Raw genomic sequence first — 20597 nt, forward strand, 5'->3', positions numbered from 1 at the left:
TACTAGATGCATATATCCCCAAATGTTTTGTTAACATTTTTGTAAGAGCTTATATGCGTATTCCTAAATATTTTTGTACAATATTGCGTTCAAACTACACCCAGCTAAACAAAGATTAGTTTAACTCTAAAATTAACATTGAAGTAATAAATCTTTGCCTAATGGTTTTCAGCATATATCAAATGAATTTCTTATACAAGACTACAAAAGCCTGGCGGAAAGCCATGGAACGTATAGTGGCCACCATAATAAAGAGTAGCACACCCACCGAGTTGTTCAGACTCAAACGGCATGCCCAAATGAAAAGTAGGGCAATGGAGACTGCCCTGCTCGAGGTTGTGCATAGAATAAAAGAGTCCTACGATTCAACGATGTACACTTTGACGGTAGTAGTCCCAGGGGTTTTAAACAATGTGAGAACCGACACACTCATTCACAATACATCGATCACTACCGGGTTGACCGGTACTTTTCACATATCAATGAGTGCAGTCCGATTCAGGTTTAAGCTCAATAATAAGGGACCTCATTTTTATAGCCGAGTCCGAATGGTGTGCGACACCTCTTTGGAGAGAAGTTTTTACATGGCATAGTATCTCACATATGTTTCCAGCATTAGGAGGGGAAAACCATCGCTGAAAATTTTTTCTGATGGTCTTGCAAGGATTCAAACCCAGGCATCATTCAGCGTCATAGGCGGACATGCTAACCTCTGCACTACGGTGGCCTCCTTCAAATTCATATCCTCAAATCATTTTCAAGTGTAGAATCCATCATCTTTCAGATTGGCAAAAGAAACAAAAATTTTAATAGTGTCATTAGTTTTAAATAAACTTGAAATCGAGCAATCACATCTGTGTCTGTGTCGACTAGAAAAACTTGCAAGTAATTCTTGTTAAAATCATTTTGTTTACAAAGAAAGTTTCCGTTTTGTGAAAATTAGCCATTTTTCCGGACATTTTCGTTGGATAAATGCTTTAAAAAGTTTTGTTGGGCATTGTCACGCATACCTAAATGTATTTCATGACCAAGGGGAGGGGGGGAGGGGGAGATATAAAAACGTTTGAATTATATCCCTGGGCAAGAAGGTTTATGTCGTCTCCATGTTATGCTTTAAACATTCCACACATGAATGTCCTTTGGCAAGCATGCCATGTGAGTATATGGCCAAATGTTGTGCGTTGTCGTTGCCTGGTATTTCTGCTTGGGGAACAATAAAATAAAGTAACCTGCAAAACTGTGAGGGTTTGCTGTAACTGATGTGAATTTGATGGTGGCTATCGCTTTTATACACTTCACTTCATTTATCCCTTCAACCATAACTTTTTACAGTACTACCCGAGCGAAACACTAAACTACGATGCTGTTGCCCATACAAAGTCAATTTGGTCAAGTAAATCAATTGGCAAAGAAATTATTTCTGGTGAATCTAATCGAATTTGAATGCCAACACAATCGTAAATAACAACTACAAGTATTTTTTCCCAATCACTTGATTGAGGGTTTGCTAAACGCTAAACGGACCATAACTAACGACACTACAATGCCAGGGGCAACGCAGAAATTGCAACAAAAAAGCAGTTTTTAATGAAGTGTTTGCTGATTTAACTGTTCTAAGCTCAAAGTCTTCTGTTTTTCCTAAGGGGCAGGATTTGGTTTTGGTTGTTAAATTCTATTGTAGGCCTAACCGGTAAAAACCTGCCAAGTTCGGCGAACATTGAAACAACACCACCATGGTTAATGTAAACAAGTAAAAAGGCGTTAAGTTCGGCCGGGCCGAACTTTGGATGCCCACCACCTCGGTGAAAATTGCATACTTTATGACCCATAGCAGTTATATTTTTGGGGCCTAGACTTTAAATCGAGATATCAGCCTATATGGCAGTTATATCCAAATCTTGATCAATCTATACCAAATTGCAGAAATATATGGAGGGGCTTTACTTAACTCAGTGTCCCAAATTTCGGCAACATCGGACAATAAATGCTCTTTTATGGGCCCAAAACATTAAATTGGGAGATCAGTCTATATGGCAGCTATATCCAAATCTGGACGGATCAGAGTCAAAATGAAGAAGGATGTGGAAGGGCCCAAAACAACTTACCGTCCCAAATTTCAGCAAAATCGGTTAATAAATGTGGCTTTTATGGGCATAAGACCCTAAATCAGAAGATCGGTCTATATGGCAGCTATATCCAAATCTTTACCGATCAGAGCCAAATAACCTAAGGATGTCGAAGGGCCTAACACAACTCACTGTCCCGAATTTCAGCAAAATCGGATAAAAAATGTGGCTTCTATGGGACTAAGATCCTAAATCGGAGGATCGGTCTATATGGCAGCTATATCCCAATCTGGACCGATCTGGGCAACATTGACGATAGATGTCGAAGGGACTAACACAAATCACTGTCCGAAATTTAGGCAAAATTGGGTAGTGAATGTGGCTGTTATGGGCCTAAGACCCTAAATCGAGAGATCGGTCTATATGGCAGCTATATTCAAATCTGGACCGATCAGAGCCAAATCACCGATGGATGTCGAAGGACCTAACACAACTCATTGTCCGAAATTTCAGCAAAATCGGATAATAAATGTGGCTTTTATGGGCCTAAGACCCTAAATCGGAAGATCGGTCTATATGGCAGCTATCTCCAAATCTGGACCGATCAGAGCCAAATCACCGAAGGATGTCGAAGGACCTAACACAACTCACTGTCCCAAATTTAAGCAAAATCGAATAATAAATGTGGATTTTATGGGCCTAATACCCTAAATCGGCGGATCGGTCTATACGGCAGCTATATCCCAATCTGGACCGATCTGGGCAACATTGACGATAGATGTCAAAGGGACTAACACAACTCACCGTCCGAAATTTCAGCAAAATTGGGTAATGAATGTGGCTATTATGGGCCTAAGACCCCAAATCGAAAGATCGGTCTATATGGCAGCTATATCCAAATTTTTACCGATCAGAGCCAAATCACCGAAGGATGTCGAAAGGCCTAACACAACTCACTGTCCGAAATTTCAGCAAAATTGGGTAATGAATGTGGCTTTTATGGGCCTAAGAACCTAAATGGGAAGATCGGTCTATATGGCAGCTATATCCAAATCTGGACCGATCTGGGCAAAATTGACGATGGATGTCGAAGGCGCTAACACAACTCACTGTCCGAAATTTCAGAAAAATTGAGTAATGAATGTGGCTTTTATGGGCCTAAGACCCAAAATCGAAAGATCGGTCTATACGGCAGCTATATCCAAATCTTTACCGATCAGAGCCAAATCAACGAAGGATGTTTAAGGGCCTAACACAACTCATTGTCCCAAATTTAAGCAAAATCTGATAATAAATGTGGATTTTATGGGCCTAATACCCTAAACCGGAGGATCGGTCTATATGGCGGCTATATCCAGATATAGTCCGATATAGCCCATCTCCGAACTTAACCTGCTTATGGACAAAAAAAGAATCTGTGCAAAGTTTCAGCTCAATATCTCTATTTTTAAAGACTGTAGCGTGATTTCAACAGACAGACGGAATGACGAACGGACATGTCTAGATCGTCTTAGGTTTTTAAGCTGATGGGGTCGGAAACGGATATTTCGATGTGTTGCAAACGGAATGACAAAATGAATATACCCCCATCCTTCGGTGGTGGGTATAAAAACTACCCAAATGAATTTTGGTTAGGTTAGGTTGAAAATAGGCTGCAGATATTAATCCGCCCCATGGACGTACACCAAAGCCAGTAATCGGCTGGTTGTGCGCTCTAAAATCCATTGAATAACCTCTAAAAAGACCATTTTCTGCGTGCTACCGTAGCGCAGAGGTTAGCATGTCCGCCTATGACGCTGAACGCATGGGTTCGAATCCTGGCGAGACCATCAGAAAGAATTTTCAGCGGTGGTTTCCCCTCCTAATGCTGGCAACATTTGTGAGGTACTATGCCATGTAAAACTTCTATCCAAAGAGGTGTCGCACTGCGGCACGCCGTTCGGACTCGGCTATAAAGAGGAGGCCCCTTATCATTGAGCTTAAAACATGAATCAGACTGCAGTCATTGATATGTGAGAAGTTTTCCACTGGATTCCAACCCAGGCGTTCAGTGTCATAGGCGGACATGCAAACCTCTTCGCTACGGAGGCCTCCTTACCCCTTAGAAGTATTATAACATCGTCTGCATAGCAGACGGCTTCAAATCCCTCCTCAGTCAGCATCCGTAATAGGTCATTTATGGTGGTCACCCATAAGAGTGGCGATAAAATGCCCCTCTGTGGCATGCCCTGTGCCACTTTCTCCCTTACATTTTATCCACATGCTCCTCAGCATATGGTTTATCCAGTCTCAAAGAACCGGGTCCACCCGGTACTGCTCTAAGGATTGGATCAGTTTGTCCTAACATTGTTAAAAACCCCTCAATGTCAATGCATACCGCCAGTGTGTACGTATTGGCATCGATGGATTCTTCTATTTTATGCACAACCTCGTGCAGGGCAGTCTTAGGCATTAGTAACAAAAGAAATACAGCAGTAAAAATGTTTTATCACGCGATAATCTCAGTGTAGTTTGCCTTCATCATCTCATTTGTCATTGCCAATATTTGTAGGCAAGTAAATCCAATTGAACAAAAGACCCATTAAGCACTGATTTACACAACCAATGTCTGTGAGTGTACAAAGTGGTTTTTCTATAAATTCAGTGCTGCTTGATGAATGAATTGCCTATTAAGGAAATTTTCAATAAGGCTTTCAACTGATGGCGCCAGCACTTCTAATGGAGTTCAAAACACTGCTGAGCCATGTACGTGCATAAGTCGTAGGGACGCAAAACAAAATTAAAACAAGTAAAAGCGTGCTAAGTTCGGCCGAGCCGAATCTTATGTACCCTCCACAATGGATCGCATTTGTCGAGTTCTTTTTCCGGCATCTCTTCTTAGGCAAAACAAGTAAAAGCGTGCTAAGTTCGGCCGGGCCGAATCTTATATACCCTCCACCATGGATCGCATTTGTCGAGTTCTTTTCCCGGCATCTCTTCTTAGGCAAAACAGGATATAAGAAAAGATTTGCTCTGCTATTAAAACGATATCAAGATATGGTCCGGTTTATACCACAATTAAATTATATGTTGGAGACCTGTGTAAAATTTCAGCCAATTCGTATAAGAATTGCGTCCATTGGGGCTCACGAAGTAAAATAGAGAGAACGATTTATACGGGATCTGTATCGGGCTATAGATCGATTCAGACCATAATAAACACGTATGTTAATGGTCATGAGAGGATCCGTCGTACAAAATTTCATTCCAATCGGATAAGAATTGCGCCCTCTAGAGGCTCAAATAGTCAAGATCCCAGATCGGTTTATATAGCAGCTATATCAGGTTATCAACCGATTTGAACCTTATTTGACACAGCTGTTAAAATTCATAATAAAATACGTCATGCAAAATTGCATTTCAATCGGATAGGAATTGCGCCCTCTAGAGGCTCAAGATGTTAAGACCCAAGATCGGTTTATATGGCAGCTATATCAGGTTATAGACCGATTTGAACCATACTTGGCACAGTTATTGGATATTATAACAAAACACGTCGTGCAAAATTTCGTTCCAATCGGATAAGAATTGCGCCCTCTGGAGGTTCAAGAAGTCAAGACCCAAGATCGGTTTGTATGACAGCTATATCAGGTTATGGACCGATTTGAACCATACTGGGCACAGTTGTCAAAAGTCATAACAAAACTTATCGTGCAAAATTCCATTCCAATCGGATAAGAATTGCGCCTTCTAGAGGCTCAAGAAGTCAAGACCCAAGATCTGTTTATATGGCAGCTATATCAAAACATGGACCGATATGGCTCATTTACAATACCAACCGACCTACACTAATAAGAAGTATTTGTGCAAAATTTCAAGCGGCTAGCTCAACTCCTTCGGAAGTTAGCATGCTTTCGACAGACAGACGGACGGACAGACAGATGGACGGACATGGCTAGATCGACATAAAATGTCGCGACGATCAGGAATATATAAACTTTATGAGGTCTCAGACAAATATTTCGAGTAGTTACAAACAGAAAGACGAAATTAGTTTACCCCCCATCCTATGATGGACGGTATAAAAGGGCATTAAATTCGGCCGGGCAGAACTTTGGATACCCATCACCTCGGGTATATAGGTAAGACCCCTTTCGTTACAATCCGGTGAAAATTGGATAACTTATGCACCCAAATTCGGCACGGACATTGAGTGGTCTAATGTATATGTCACTATTCAATTTTGTAGAACAAAATATTGGTCTTTTGGGCAGATATAACCAATTATAAACCGATCTGAACCGTATCAAGGTCAGATATCGTGAGGCTCAGAAAAACTCACTGTTTCAAATTTCAGCGAAATCGGGTAATAAATGAAGCTTTTACGGCCTTCAGACCCCTTATCGGCAGATCGGTCTATATGGCAGCTATATCTTAATATAGTCCGATCTGAACTATATTTGGGTCGGATGTTGGGAGGTCTTAACCTAATCACTGTTTAAAATTTCAGCGAAATCGGTTAAAAACTAAAGCTTTTATGGCCTTCAGATCCCTTGTCGGGGGATCGGTCTATTTGGCAGCTATATCCAAATCCGGACCGATCTGGGCCAAATTGACGAAGGATGATGATGTTGGGAGGTCTTAACCTACTCACTGTTTAAAATTTCAGCGAAATCGGTTAAAAAATAAAGCTTTTATGGGCTTCAGACCCTTTATCAGGAGATCGGTCTATATGGCAGCTATATCCAAATGTGGACCGAACTAATCCATATTTAGGTCAGATGTTGGGAGGCTTAAAATAACCCACTGTTGCAAATTTCAACGAAATCGGTTAAAAAACGAATCTTTTATGGCCTTCAGACTCTTTATCGGGAGATTGGTCTATATGGCAGCTATATCTAAATATAGTCTGATCTAAACCATATATGGGTCGGATGTTGGGAGATCTTAACCTACTCACTGTTAAAAATTTCAGCGAAATCGGTTAAAAAATAAAGCTTTTATAGGCTTCAGACCCTTTATCGGGAGATCGGTCTATATGGCAGCTATAACTCAATATAGTCCGATCTGTACCATATTTGGGTCGGATGTTGGGAGGTCTTTACCTACTCACTGATTAAAATTTCAGCGAAATCGGTTAAAAAATAAAGCTTTTATGGTATTCAGACACTTTATCGGGGGATCGGTCTATATGGCAGTTATATCTAAATATAGTCCGATCTGTATTATATTTGGGTCGGGTGTCAGGAGGCTAAAAATAACCCACTGTTTCAAATTTCAGCGAAATCGGATAAAAAATAAAGCTTTTATGCCCTTCAGATTCCTTATCGGGGGATCGGTCTATATGGCAACTATATCCAAATTCGGACCGATCTGGGCCAAAATGGACGAAGGATGATGATGGGCCTAACACAACTCACTGTACCAAATTTCAGCATAATCGGATAATAAGTGTGGCTTTTATGGGCCTAAGACCCTTAATCGGAGGATCGGTCTATATGGCAGCTATATCCAAATCTTGATCGATCTGAACTATATTTAGGTCTGGTTTCAGGAGGCTTAAAATAACCCACTATTTAAAATTTCAGCGAAATCGGTTAAAAAATAAAGCTTTTATGGGCTTCAGACCCTTTCTCGGGGGATCGGTCTATATGGCAGCTATATCTCAATTTAGTCCGATCTGTGTTATATTTGGGTCGGGTGTCAGGAGGCTAAAAATAACTCACTGTTTCAAATTTCAGCAAAATCGGGTAATAAATAAAGCTTTGGTGGGCATCAGACCCCTTATCGGCAGATCGGTCAATATGGCAGCTATACCTTAATATAGTCCAATCTGAACCATATTTGGGTCTGATGTTGAGAGGTCTTAATCTACTCACTGCTTCAAATTTCTTCGAAATCGATTAAAAAATAAAGCTTTTATGGCCTTCAGATCCCTTATCGGGGGATCGGTCTATATGGCAGCTATATCCAAATCCGGACCGATCTGGGCCAAATTGACGAAGGATGATGAAGGGCCTAACACAACTCACTGTACCAAATTTCAGCATCATCGGATAATAAGTGTGGCTTTTATGGGCCTAAGACCCTAAATCGGAGGATCGGTCTATATGTCAGCTATATCCAAATCTTTACCGATATGAACTATAATTAGGTCGGGTTTCAGGAGGCTAAAAATGACCCACTGTTTCAAATTTCAGCGAAATCGGAAAAAAATAAAGCTTTAGTGGCCTTCAGACCCCTTATCGGGGGATCGGTCTATATGGCAGCTATATCTCTATATATAGTCCGATCTAAACCATATTTGGGTCGGATGTTTGGAGGCTTAAAACAAGCCATTTTTTTAAATTTCAGCGAAATCGGGTAATAAATAAAGCTTTTATGGGCTTCAGACCCTTGATCGGCAGATCAGTCTATATGGCAGCTATAACTCAATATAGTCCGATCAGTACCATATTTGTGTCGGAAGTTGAGAGGCTTAAAACTGCTCACTATTCCAAATTTCAGCGAAATCGGTTAAAAAATAAAGCTTTTATGGGCTTCGGACCCTTTATCAGGAGATCGGTCTATATGGCAGCTATATCCAAATGTGGACCGATCTAATCCATATCTAGGTCAGATATTGGGAGGCTTAAAATAACCCACTGTTGCAAATTTCAACGAAATCGGTTAAAAAATAAAGCTTTTATGTCCTTCAGACTCTTTATCGGCAGATCGGTCTATATGGCAGCTATATTTAAATATAGTTCGATCTAAACCATATTTGGGTCGAATGCTGGGAGGTTTTAACCTACTCACAGTTTAAGATTTCAGTGAAATCGGTTAAAAAATAAAGCTTTTATGGCCTTCAGACTCTTTATCGGGAGATCGGTCTATATGGCAGCTATATCTAAATATAGTCCGATCTAAACCATATATGGGTCGGATGTTGGGAGATCTTAACCTACTCACTGTCTAAAATTTCAGCGAAATCGGTTAAAAAATAAAGCTTTTATGGGCTTCAGACCCTTTATCAGGAGATCGGTCTATATAGCAGCTATATCCAAATATAGTCCGATCTGTACCATATTTATGTCGGAAGTTGGGAAGCTTAAAACTGCTCACTATTCCAAATTTCAGCGAAATTGGATAAAAAATAAAGCTTTATCGGGAGATCGGTCTATATAGCAGCTATATCCAAATATGGTCCGATTTGGCCCATTCAAGAACTTACCAGCGTGCATCAAAAAGACGTGTCTGTGCCAAATTTCAACTCAATATCTCAATTTTTGAAGGCTGTAGAGTGATTACAACAGACGAACGAACAGACAGACAGACGGACAAACGGACTTACGGACAGACGTACAGACAGACGGACGGACAGACGGACGGATGACATGGCTAGATCGACATAAAATGTCACGACGGTCAAGAATCTATATACTTTATGGGGTCTCAGACGCATATTTCGAGGTGTTACAAACAGAATGACGAAATTAGTATACCCCCATCCTATGGTGGATGGTATAAAAAGGACATTTAAATACAAAAAACATTAAAGTTTGCCTAAGGATGTTTACTAATTATGTTCATTTTTCTCTCTGCACTACAATAACAAATTGTTTGCTTTAGAAATTTGTAGCATTTCCTGTGCAAACTTATGGAGGAAGGCAAAGAAAATTCATTTATTGCCTTACTTGGTGTACTGACAAACCAGAGAGTAAATATTTAAAGAATTTGATTTTGAGTGGCACAAATTGAAAACTACCACCAATTAAAAGTTAAATGATCAATGGAACTCCTAATAGTTTCAATAAACAATTGAATTTGCCTGCAATTAATAATGAATGGCCGGCCTTGGGCAAATGTTTTGTTAGTTTTTGAACTTTGTGCAAACACTAAAATTTTAATTTTACTTCCACAAAACAAAGGTTGCAATTCGCAATGAACAAAGCTGGAAATTTTGAAAATGTGGCCCACAAATACCATTTGAAATTTATTGACACTAGAAAAAGAATTCAATATCCTTTGAACACCTTTAAATAGTTACACTGGAAACTAAGAAAATTTAAATTTCATGGAATACTTAATTAACAATCTGGTAAACAAAAAGAAAATATTCTTTGGCATATCCTGAACAGAGAGAGAGAGAGAGAGCGAACAATGCAATATTGAATTTTTAAATTTTACCAAATTCACCAAGCCAAGCAGCCCATGGATATATGGGAGGGGAGCTTCTTAGGAATGCCATACATTTCCTTGGTTCAATAACTTCCATTTATTTTACATTGAATTTACCTACCCAACTCTTGTGACGACTCTTGGGCTGCTACTGCTACATCTTCTGCTGCTGCTCCACCACCCCACTGTTCTCATGCGCAAGGACCTTCACAGAACAGAGCTTAAATTGTTTCCTTCCATTTGTATAGTCGTTCAGTGGCGCCACAACCACAACAGCAACAACGATGGCGTAAACAGCAAAATAAACATTCTAAAGATTATGGAGAATGTCTAAGCATTTCTTTCATACTTACCACACACACACACACATACACACTCACACACACTCATGCGTACCCTTGAATGGAATTTTCTTATGAAATTGTAAAATATTTTACTTTTACATATATGCCAATAGTAGGAGGTCAGGAAAAGGACAAGACAGCCTGACAAAATCTACAAGACTCCTAACAGATTTTCAGCTACAGATACGGGTAGAGGTACGGGTACGGGCACGGGTACGAGTACGCGTGCGACTATCATAAATTGAGATATTTATATGGTGAACTAATGTTGCAGGCGGCAATAGCCCCAAATTATTTACATTTAATAATGGCATAAGTAAAGAAAATTGTCTGATTGTGCCCGTATTCTCTTGGAAAATTATTTTTCATGTATTTATGTAAATAATTGCTAGATTATTTGTCTCATTGCAAGATGTTGAATATGTCAAACAACAACAAGTTAAAGCGTAATAAGTTCGGCAGGGCCGAATCTTTATATACTCCTCCCTATATGACAGCTATATCAGGTCATGGACTGATTTGAACCATACTTACCACAGTTGTTGGATACCATAACAAAAGACGTCGTGCAAAATTTCATTCCAATCGGATAAGAATTGCGCCCTCTGGAAGCTCAAGAAGTCAGGACTCAAGATCGGTTTATATGACAGCTATATCAGGTTATAAACCGATTTCAATTGTACTTGGCACAGTTGTTGCATGTCATAACGAAACACGTCGTGCAAAATTTCATTCCAATCGGATAATAATTGCGACCTCTAGAGGCTCAAGAAGTCAAGATCCCATATCGGTTTATATGGCAGCTATATCAGGTTATCAACCGATTTGAACCATACTTAGTACAGTTTTTGGATGTCATAATAAAACACGTCATGCCAAATGTCAGCCGAATAGAATAGGAATTGGGCCCTCTAGAGGCTCAAGAAGTAAAGTAGGGAGATCGGTTTATATGGGAGCTGCCTCAGGCTATAGACCGATTCGGACCATATACCAAAGTTGAAGGTTATGGGAAAAGCCGCTATTCCAAATTTCAGTCAAATTGGATAATAATTACGCCTTCTAGGGGCTCAAGAAGCCAAGGTCCCAGATCGGTTTATATGACAGCTATATCAGGTTATGAACCGATTTGAACCTATCTTAGCACAGTTGTTAAAAGTCATAGCAAAACACTTCGTGCAAAATTTCAGCCAAATTGGATAGGAATCGCGCCCTCTAGAGGCCTAAGAAGTCAAGACCCAAGATCGGTTTATATTACAGCTATATCAGGCTATTGACCGATTTGAACCAAACATAGTTGTTGGATATCATAACAAAAAACTTCGTGCCAAAATTTCTTTCAAATCGGATAAGAATTGCGCCCTCATGAGGCTGAAGAAGTCAAGATCCCAGACCGGTTTATATGACAGCTATATCAGGTTATGAACCGATTTGAACCTAACTTAGCACAGTTGTTAAAAGTCATAGCAAAACACTTCGTGCAAAATTTCAGCCAAATTGGATAGGAATTGCGCCCTCTAGAGGCTCAAGAAGTCAAGACCCAAGATCGGTTTATATTACAGCTATATCATGTTATAAACCGATTTGAATCATACTTGGCACAGTTGTTGGATGTCATAACAAAAAACTTCATACACAATTTCATTCAAATCGGATAAGAATTGCGCCCTCTAGTGGCTCAAGAATTCAAGACCCAAGATCGGTTTATATGGCAGCTATATCAAAACATGGACCGATATGCCCCATTGACAATCCCAATCGACCTACACTAATACAAAGTATTTGTGCAAAATTTCAAGCGGTTAGCTTTACTCCTTCGAAAGTTAGCTTGCTTTAGACAGACACACGAACGGACATGGCTAGATCGACATAAAATGTCACAACGATCAAGAGTATATACACTTTTTGGGGTCTCAGACGAATATTTCGAGTAGTTACAAACAGAATGAGGAAATTGGTATAGCCCCCATCCTATGGGGGAAGGTATAAAAACGAAAAGCCTAACATAAGTCACGGTGTCGGCTTTCGGCGAATTCATTCAGAAAATACTATGGCCCCAAAATTCTTAAATCGAGAGATTGGTCTATATGGGAGCTATGTATAAATCTGGATTGATCTGAGCCAAATTGAAGAGGAATATCGAAGGAACTAACACAACTCACTGCCGTAAATTTCAGCGAAATCGGATAATAAATGTGGCTTTTATGGGCCTAAGACCCTAAATCGGAGGATCGGTCTTTATGGCAGCTTTATTTAAATCTGGACCGATCGCGACCAAATTGAAGAAGGATGTCAAAGTGCCTAACGTAACTCACTGTCTCAATTTTCGCCGAAATCACACAGTAAATACCCCTTTTATGGCCCGAGAACCTTAAATGGAGAGATCGGTCTATATGGCAGCTATATCCAAATTTAGACCGATTTGTGCCAAATCGAAGAAAGATGTCGAAGGGCCTGACACAACTCAATATCCCAAATTTCGGCGAAATCGGAGAATAATTGCGAGTTTTATGGGCCTAAGGCCCTAAATCGGTGGATCGGTCTATATGGCAGCTAAATCCAAAACTGGACCGATCTGAGCCAAATTGAAGAGAGGCATCGAAGGGCCTAACACAACTCACTGTCCCGAATTTCGGCGGAATCGGACAATAAATGCGCTTTTTATGGGCCTAAGGCCCTAAATCTGCGGATCGGTCTATATGGCAGCTGTATCCAAATCTGAACCGATCTGAGCCAAATTGTAGAGGAATGTTACAGGGCTTAACACAACTCACTGCCCCAAATTTCGGCGGAATCGGACAATAAATGCGCTTTTTATGGGCCTAAGGCCCTAAATCGAGAAATCGGTCTATATGGCAGCTATATCCAAATCTGGACCGATCTGTGTCATATTGCAGAAAGATGTCGAGGGAAATAACACCACTTATTGCCCCAAATTTCAGCAAAATCGGCTAATAAGTGTGGCTTTTATGGGCCTTAGAGTAGGATGTCAAAGGGCCTAACACAACTCACAGCCCAAAATTTCAGCAAAATCGGAAAATAAATGCGCCTTTTATGGGCGCAAGACCTTAAATAGGCGGATCGGTCTATATGACAGCTATATCCAAATTTGGACCGATTTGTGCCAAATTGAAGAAAGATGTCGAAGGGCCTAACACAACTCACCGTCATAAATTTTAGCAAAATCGGGTAATAAATGTGGCTTTTATGGGCCTAAGACCCTTAATCGGAGGATCGGTCTATATGGCAGCCATATCCAAATCTGGACCGATCTTAGCCAAATTGAAGAAGGATGTCAAAGGGCCTACCACAACTCACTGTCTCAAATTTTAGCGACATCGGAGAATAAATGCGCCCTTTATGGGCCTAAAACCTTTAATCAATAGATCGGTATATATGGCAGCTATATCCAAATCTGGACCGTTCTGGGCCAAATGGAAGAGGATTGTTGACTGACCTATGACAACTCACTGTCCCAAATTTCAGCAAAATCGGATAATAAATGTGGCTTTTATTGGCCAAAAACCCTAAATCGGCGGATGGGTATATATGGAGACTATATCAATATATAGTCCGATATAGCCCATCTTCGAACTTAACCTGCTTATAGACAAAAAAGGAATCTGTGTAAAGTTTCTGCTCAATATCTCTATTTTTAAAGGCTGTAGCGTGATTTCAACAGACAGATGGACAGACGAACGGACATTACTAGATCGTCTTAGATTTTTAGGCTGAGGGGGTCAGAAATGGATATTTCATTCTTAGGTGGTGGGTATAAAAATATCATAGCTCATTCAAAAAACTTTTTACATACTATCCATGGAGGAGGCTATATAAGACTCGGCCCTGCCGGATATAATTTTCATTCAGGTGAACGACATCAAAGCTAATTTTTTGACAACTTGCTCTATACAAGAATATTATGAGACTGCCGGCTCTAAACAAAATTTGGAAATCTAAAATTTTTATATTGAGTTCAACAAAAGAAGTCTCTTTCTTCAATTCACAGACAAGGTGGGGAAATGTTAATTGCCATAAAGGATTTCAGGTTGGGATATCTTTTCCTAAATCGATGGAAATGATAATGCCATCAATCTTTTGTATATAAAAACGTTTCAGTTCTGTGGTTTCTGTTTCTGTGGTGTCACAAAGGGCCTAATTTTTGCCAACATAAAACGATTGCAGGCGACTACCACAGCCGAACTTAGCCTTGGCTGTATTACATTTAAATTATAGTTTCTACTCAAATAAGCCCATGTTTTAAAACATTTTAGAAAGTTCAAATGCCATTTAAAGCTCATGATGCTTAAAGGACAACCAAAGCTACTGATGCTCTGTTACAGTTCTTCTGTGAGCGTACAAACATAACCAATTCTTGCCAGTATCACTTTCACATAGTATTCTCACATAGACTTAAGGGCCCAGATCCATGGAAAGGCAAAAAAATCACGTAATTTTTATGCCATAAAAAGTGTTCCCTGACATTTTTATGATACTCGAGTTGCCAATGAGGTATGGGATACAATCTAAGTAAGATTTGCATGACCCATTTTGCTATGCGTATACACAAACATGCTGGTAGCTGTTGTCCTTGCCGGTATATGCTTTATGTTTTCACAGTGATTTGAAGTGTTATCGGTTAATTCAAATATTGACAACATCTGTATTGACATGCGGCACACAATGCCAGAAGTATTGGAGAGGTTATGTAAAGTACACCAGCACTAGAACGAACTAGTTTGTAGGCTTTAAATGAAAATGCATGGCAAACAAACCAATCTTGCCTTCACATTGCCATTTTGAACTTACTTTGCATGATTATGTCTAAGCAAATCTATTGATATGCAAGGATACTAAGGAAATATTAAATCTCTTGCCTAGGATTAAATACATAATTAACGACATTAATTCAGGGAATTTGCTTTAAATTATTTAAGAATGCAAGAAAAAGCTAAACTTAACTCTCTGTCCCAAATTTCGGCAAAATCAGATAATAAATGTGGCAAAACATTAAATCGAGAGATCGGTCCATATGGCAGCTATATCCAAATCTGGATCTATTTGTGCCAAGTTGCAGAAAAATGTCGAAGGGCCTGACACAACTCACTGTCCCAAATTTCAGCAAAATCAGATAATAAATGTGGCTTTTAAGGGCCTAAGACCCTAAATCGGCGTATCGGTCTATATGGCAGCTATATCCAAATCTGGGCCGATCTGGGCCAAATTAAAGAAGGATGTCGTATGGCCTTACACAACTCACTGTACCAAATTTCATCAAAATCGGATTATAAATGTGCATTTTATGGGCTTAAGACCCTAAATCGGAGGATCGGTCTATATGACAGCTATATGCAAATCTGAACCGATCTGGGCCAAATTGACGAAGGATATCGAAGGGCCCAACACAACTAACTGTCCGAAATTTTAGCCAAATTGGATTGTAAATGTGCATTTAATGGGCCTAAGACCCTAAATCGGAGGATCGGCCTATATGGCAGCTATATCCAAATCTAGACCGATCTAAGCCAAATTGACGAGGGATATCGAAGGGCCTAACACAACTCACTGTCCCAAATTTCAGCAAAATCGGATAATAAATGTGGCTTTTATTGGCCTAAGACCCTAAATCGGAGGATCGGTCTATATCAGTTGTGTATAACAAATTTTTTTTTTTTCAGTTGTGTATAACAAAATATTGGTCTTTTTAGTACCTATATCTTGTTTGTTTGTTTGTTTATTGATACCAGACATCACAAGATAAAAATCTTATAAGTGACGATGCCGGTTTAAGGAATGGATTACATCGAATATGTGTTAAGAAAAATATAAATAAAAAAGTAATTATATTATAAAATTTATCATAAGAGAATTTTTTTAGGAATTATACTTTAAATATAGTGTTTGAAGATTGTTTTCTTGAAAAGAGTAGCATTACTTATGGTTTGGATGTTGGATGGCAAATTGTTCCAAAGACGAATACTGTTGATTAAAAATTGTTTTTCAGAGTTTGAGGTTCGGAAGCGTGGTAGAATGATTTTTAGTCCTCTGCCAGATCGAGCAAAATGGAGATGATCATAAAGATATTTTGGCTGCTTAAGATAGATTATTTTTTGCAGTAAAATAACGCATTTCGCTTTGAGGAGGTTTTCGAAACTAATGTCGAATATTTTGTGGGCGAATTGAGAAATTCGGTCTCTCCTTTTCTTATTAAATATGTAGCGAGCAATGTTATTGTAGCTTACTTTTAGTTTGTTGAAGTCTCTCGAATCACAATTTGCGAAAATTTCACATCCATAAAGTAGAGTAGGTATAAGGTAAGATTTCGCTAAAAGCATACGTACTTGAAAAGGTGTAGAAGTCCGCACAGACCACAAACTTCGCAGCATTCCTTGAACTTTACCAACAGCTTTGTTTATATGATTAGTCCAAGTCAGTTTGGAATTGAATATTACACCAAGGTTGCAGGATGTATCAACAGTTTCTATTACCGAGTTGTTCAAAGTAGCTCTTACAGGAGGAATCTGGGTGGTTGATCGTTTTAAAATTTTCATCAGTTTAGTTTTTGACGGATTTAGACAGAGACTATTTTTACTCGCCCAGTTCTGGATTTCATTCAGATCGCAATTAATATTATTTATACATGATTGTACGCAATTTGGTTTAGCGCTGGAGAAAAGCTGAACATCGTCAGCGTACATTTGCACATTACAATGCATTGGAATATCAGGTAGATCATTTATGTATACAGAAAAAAGTAAGGGACCAAGGATAGAGCCCTGCGGAACACCTCTAGGTACATCAAGTGCCGCAGATGTTGTATCACCGACATTGACGGATTGACGGCGTCCGGTAATGTATGATGAAATCAGTTTACAGGCCGGTTTGGAGAAAAAGAAAAGTCTGTCAAGCTTCGAGATAAGAATATCATGGTTCACTGTGTCAAAGGCTTTACTGTGGTCCAGTAAAACCAGAAATGATACCATATTATTATCCATATTTTGTCTCAATTCTTCCACAACGTCAATTAATACAGTAGAGCAGTTTCTTTTTGTTCGAAAACCAGATTGTCTATCATTCAAAAGACCTCTGAAACTCAGGAAGGCATCTATTTGAGTATTTATAATACGTTCCAAAGCTTTAGAGAAAAACGGCAGGATAGCAATCGGACGGAACTCTGAATTCTGTTTGGGTATCGGTATAGTTTTTGCCAATTTCCAGTCTGTTGGGAACGTTGACTTTGTAAGAATGTTGTTATAAATGTGTGTGACAAATGGAAGTATTTTCGGCAGTACCAATTTGGCAAATCTAGGATGTATGCCATCAGATCCCATTGCGTCAGACTTTATGGTTGCAAAACTTTGTAAGACTTCTTCGGGACTAACACATCTAAACGAGAATGTGTCTTCAATCTGTGCTGTAGAAATATTAGAATAAGTGTTTGTGCCAGGGTCCACAGTATTTATTTTCAAAAAGTTTTCATTTATCTCATCTAGGTCAGAGATAGAAAGACAATCAGTGTTGGTATTGGATTTCGATCCAATTCCTATGTTCCTTATTTCTTTCCATTTTCGCTTACTATCAATTGCATTTTCGAATTTCCTTTTATAGTACTGCTTTTTGGACTCGTTAGTCTTTTTGAGCACATCTCTTCTAGCGGATTTAAACGTGTCATACAGTGTAGGCAGTCTATAACGTTTCCATCTTTTATATGCCAAATTTCGAACGCTGATCAAGTGCTTGATTTCAGGAGTAAACCATGGCTGTTGTTTTCTGTTAGTATAAATGACTTTGACAGGAACGCATGTGTCGTAAATTGAGCAAAGGTTATGATTTAGGAAGGAAACTTGTTCGTCAATGGCAGCTATATCCAAACCTGAACCGATCTGGGCCAAATTGACGAAGGATATCGAAGGGCCTAACACAACTCACTGTCCCAAATTTCAGCAAAGTCGGATAATGAATGTGGCTTTTGTGATCTAAGACCCTAAATCGAAGGATCGGACTATATGGCAGCTATATGTAAATCTGGACCGATCTTAGCCAAATTGACGGAAAATGTTAAAAGGCCTAACATAACTCACTGTCCTAAATTTCAACAAAATCGGGTAATAAATGTGGCTTTTATGGGCCAAAGGCCCTTAATCGGAGGATCGGTCTATATGGCAGCTATATCCAAATCTGTACCGTTCTGAGCCAAATTGGCGGAAGATGTCAAAAGGCCTAACACAACTCACTGTCCCAAATTTCAACAAAATCGGGTAATAAATGTGGGTTTTATGGGCCTAAGACCCTTGATCGGAGGATCGGTCTATATGGCAGCTATATCCAAATCTGAACCGATCTAAGCCAAATTGACGAAGAATATCGAAGGGCCCAACACAACGAACTGTCCGAAATTTCAGCCAAATTGGATTGTAAATGTGCATTTAATGGGCCTAAGACCCTAAATCGGAGGATCGATCTATATGGCAGCTATATCCAAATCTAGACCGATCTAAGCCAAATTGACGAGGGATATCGAAGGGTCTAATACAACTCACTATCCGAAATTTCAGCAAAATTGGATAATGAATGTGGCTTTTGTGATCTAAGACCCTAAATCGAAGGATCGGTCTATATGGCAGCTATATCCAAATCTGAACCGATCTGAGCCAAATTGACGAAGGACATCGAAGGGGCTAACCCAACTCACTGTCCAAATTTCAGCAAAATCGGGTAATAAATGTGGCTTTTATGGGCCTAAGACCCTTAATCGGAGGATCGGTCTATATGGCAGCTATATCCAAATCTGAACCGATCTAAGCCAAATTGACGAAGGACATCGAAGGGCCTGACACAACTCACTGTCCGAAATTTCAGCAAAATCGTATAATAAATGTGGGTTTTTTGGGCCTAAGATCCCAAATCGGCGGAGCGGTCTATATGGCAGCTGTATCCAAATCTGGGCCGATCTAGGCCAAATTGAAGAAGGATATCGAAGGGCATAGCATAACTCACTGTCCCAAATGTCAGCAAAATCGGATAATAAATGTGGTTTTTACGGGCCAAAGACCCTAAATCGACCGATCGGTCTATATGGGTGCTATATCAAGATATAGTCCGATAAAAGAATCGGCGCAAAGTTTCAGCTCAATATCTCTATTCTCTCATTATCTTGATCTCTTCATAGGATTTTTGCCATCCTACCGGCAGTTTCGCTGTTTCACATTGTTATGCGCGCATTCGTCGACCACGCCCTTAACTCGGACTTCGTCAACCGGAAAGTCTTCGGGTTTACTAAGTTTATTGATGACAGTCCTTATGCCTTCACTGCCAACTCGTCTGCTCTTTCATTCCCTCTTACTCCGCTATGACCCGGCACCCAAACGATGCAGATTTTGCCATCCTCAGAGAAGGCGTTAATCTTCTTCTTATACTCCAAGACTGTTAAGACCTTACCGCCCCAGTTAAGAGCTTACCGTCCTAGTTAAGACCTTACCGTCCCAGTTTACTGTCCGTAAAGTTGTTCACACTCGACGTCCTCGTGTTAATACCACAACCATTTCACGCATCCCGCTATCGGCCGATAGCGGATACGATACTCCAGTATCGTATTATGGTCAGGCAGTCGAAAACAGATTTCAGTGTTGGGGTTCTCAATGTGAGGTCTACATTGAGAACCCAAGCAAAACTCCATCCTCTAGATTTGATCCATCTGTATAGCACGATCTCCCAATAGCAGAGTCCCGTTAATCTAAAATTGTGCCACTAGCAGCAGTGGCTCGCACTCGTCCTCAAGTGTCATTTTTGGTATCCGATCGGAAACCTCTTCTAATCCATCCGTGTTTCCTATTATCGACTCGATTATAGCACGATGGTATGGCCTGCTCCTATCCTTTATCCATTCTCCCATCGCCTTAGTTCTCATAGATGAAGGGACTGCGTCACACTTAATCTGTATGTCTATGGGTCGGGTAACTAGAAAAGTTCCCAGTGCCCTAATGGGCGTGGTCCTCTTCGCTCCACCTATGCCCAGACAACATGTTCTCTGAACCAAGTGTTTTATTATACC

General features: G+C 39.8%; 1 long non-coding RNA gene across 1 annotated transcript in view; it reads left to right on the top strand.

The window, feature by feature from the left end:
- The window catches only part of LOC106084307 (uncharacterized), a 235247-nt gene that overhangs the window by 46153 nt on the left and 168497 nt on the right, over positions 1-20597 (top strand). The window lies entirely within an intron of this gene.

The sequence above is a fragment of the Stomoxys calcitrans genome, chromosome 4 (assembly GCF_963082655.1).
Source record: "Stomoxys calcitrans chromosome 4, idStoCalc2.1, whole genome shotgun sequence".
Classification (NCBI taxonomy): Eukaryota; Metazoa; Arthropoda; class Insecta; order Diptera; family Muscidae; genus Stomoxys; species Stomoxys calcitrans.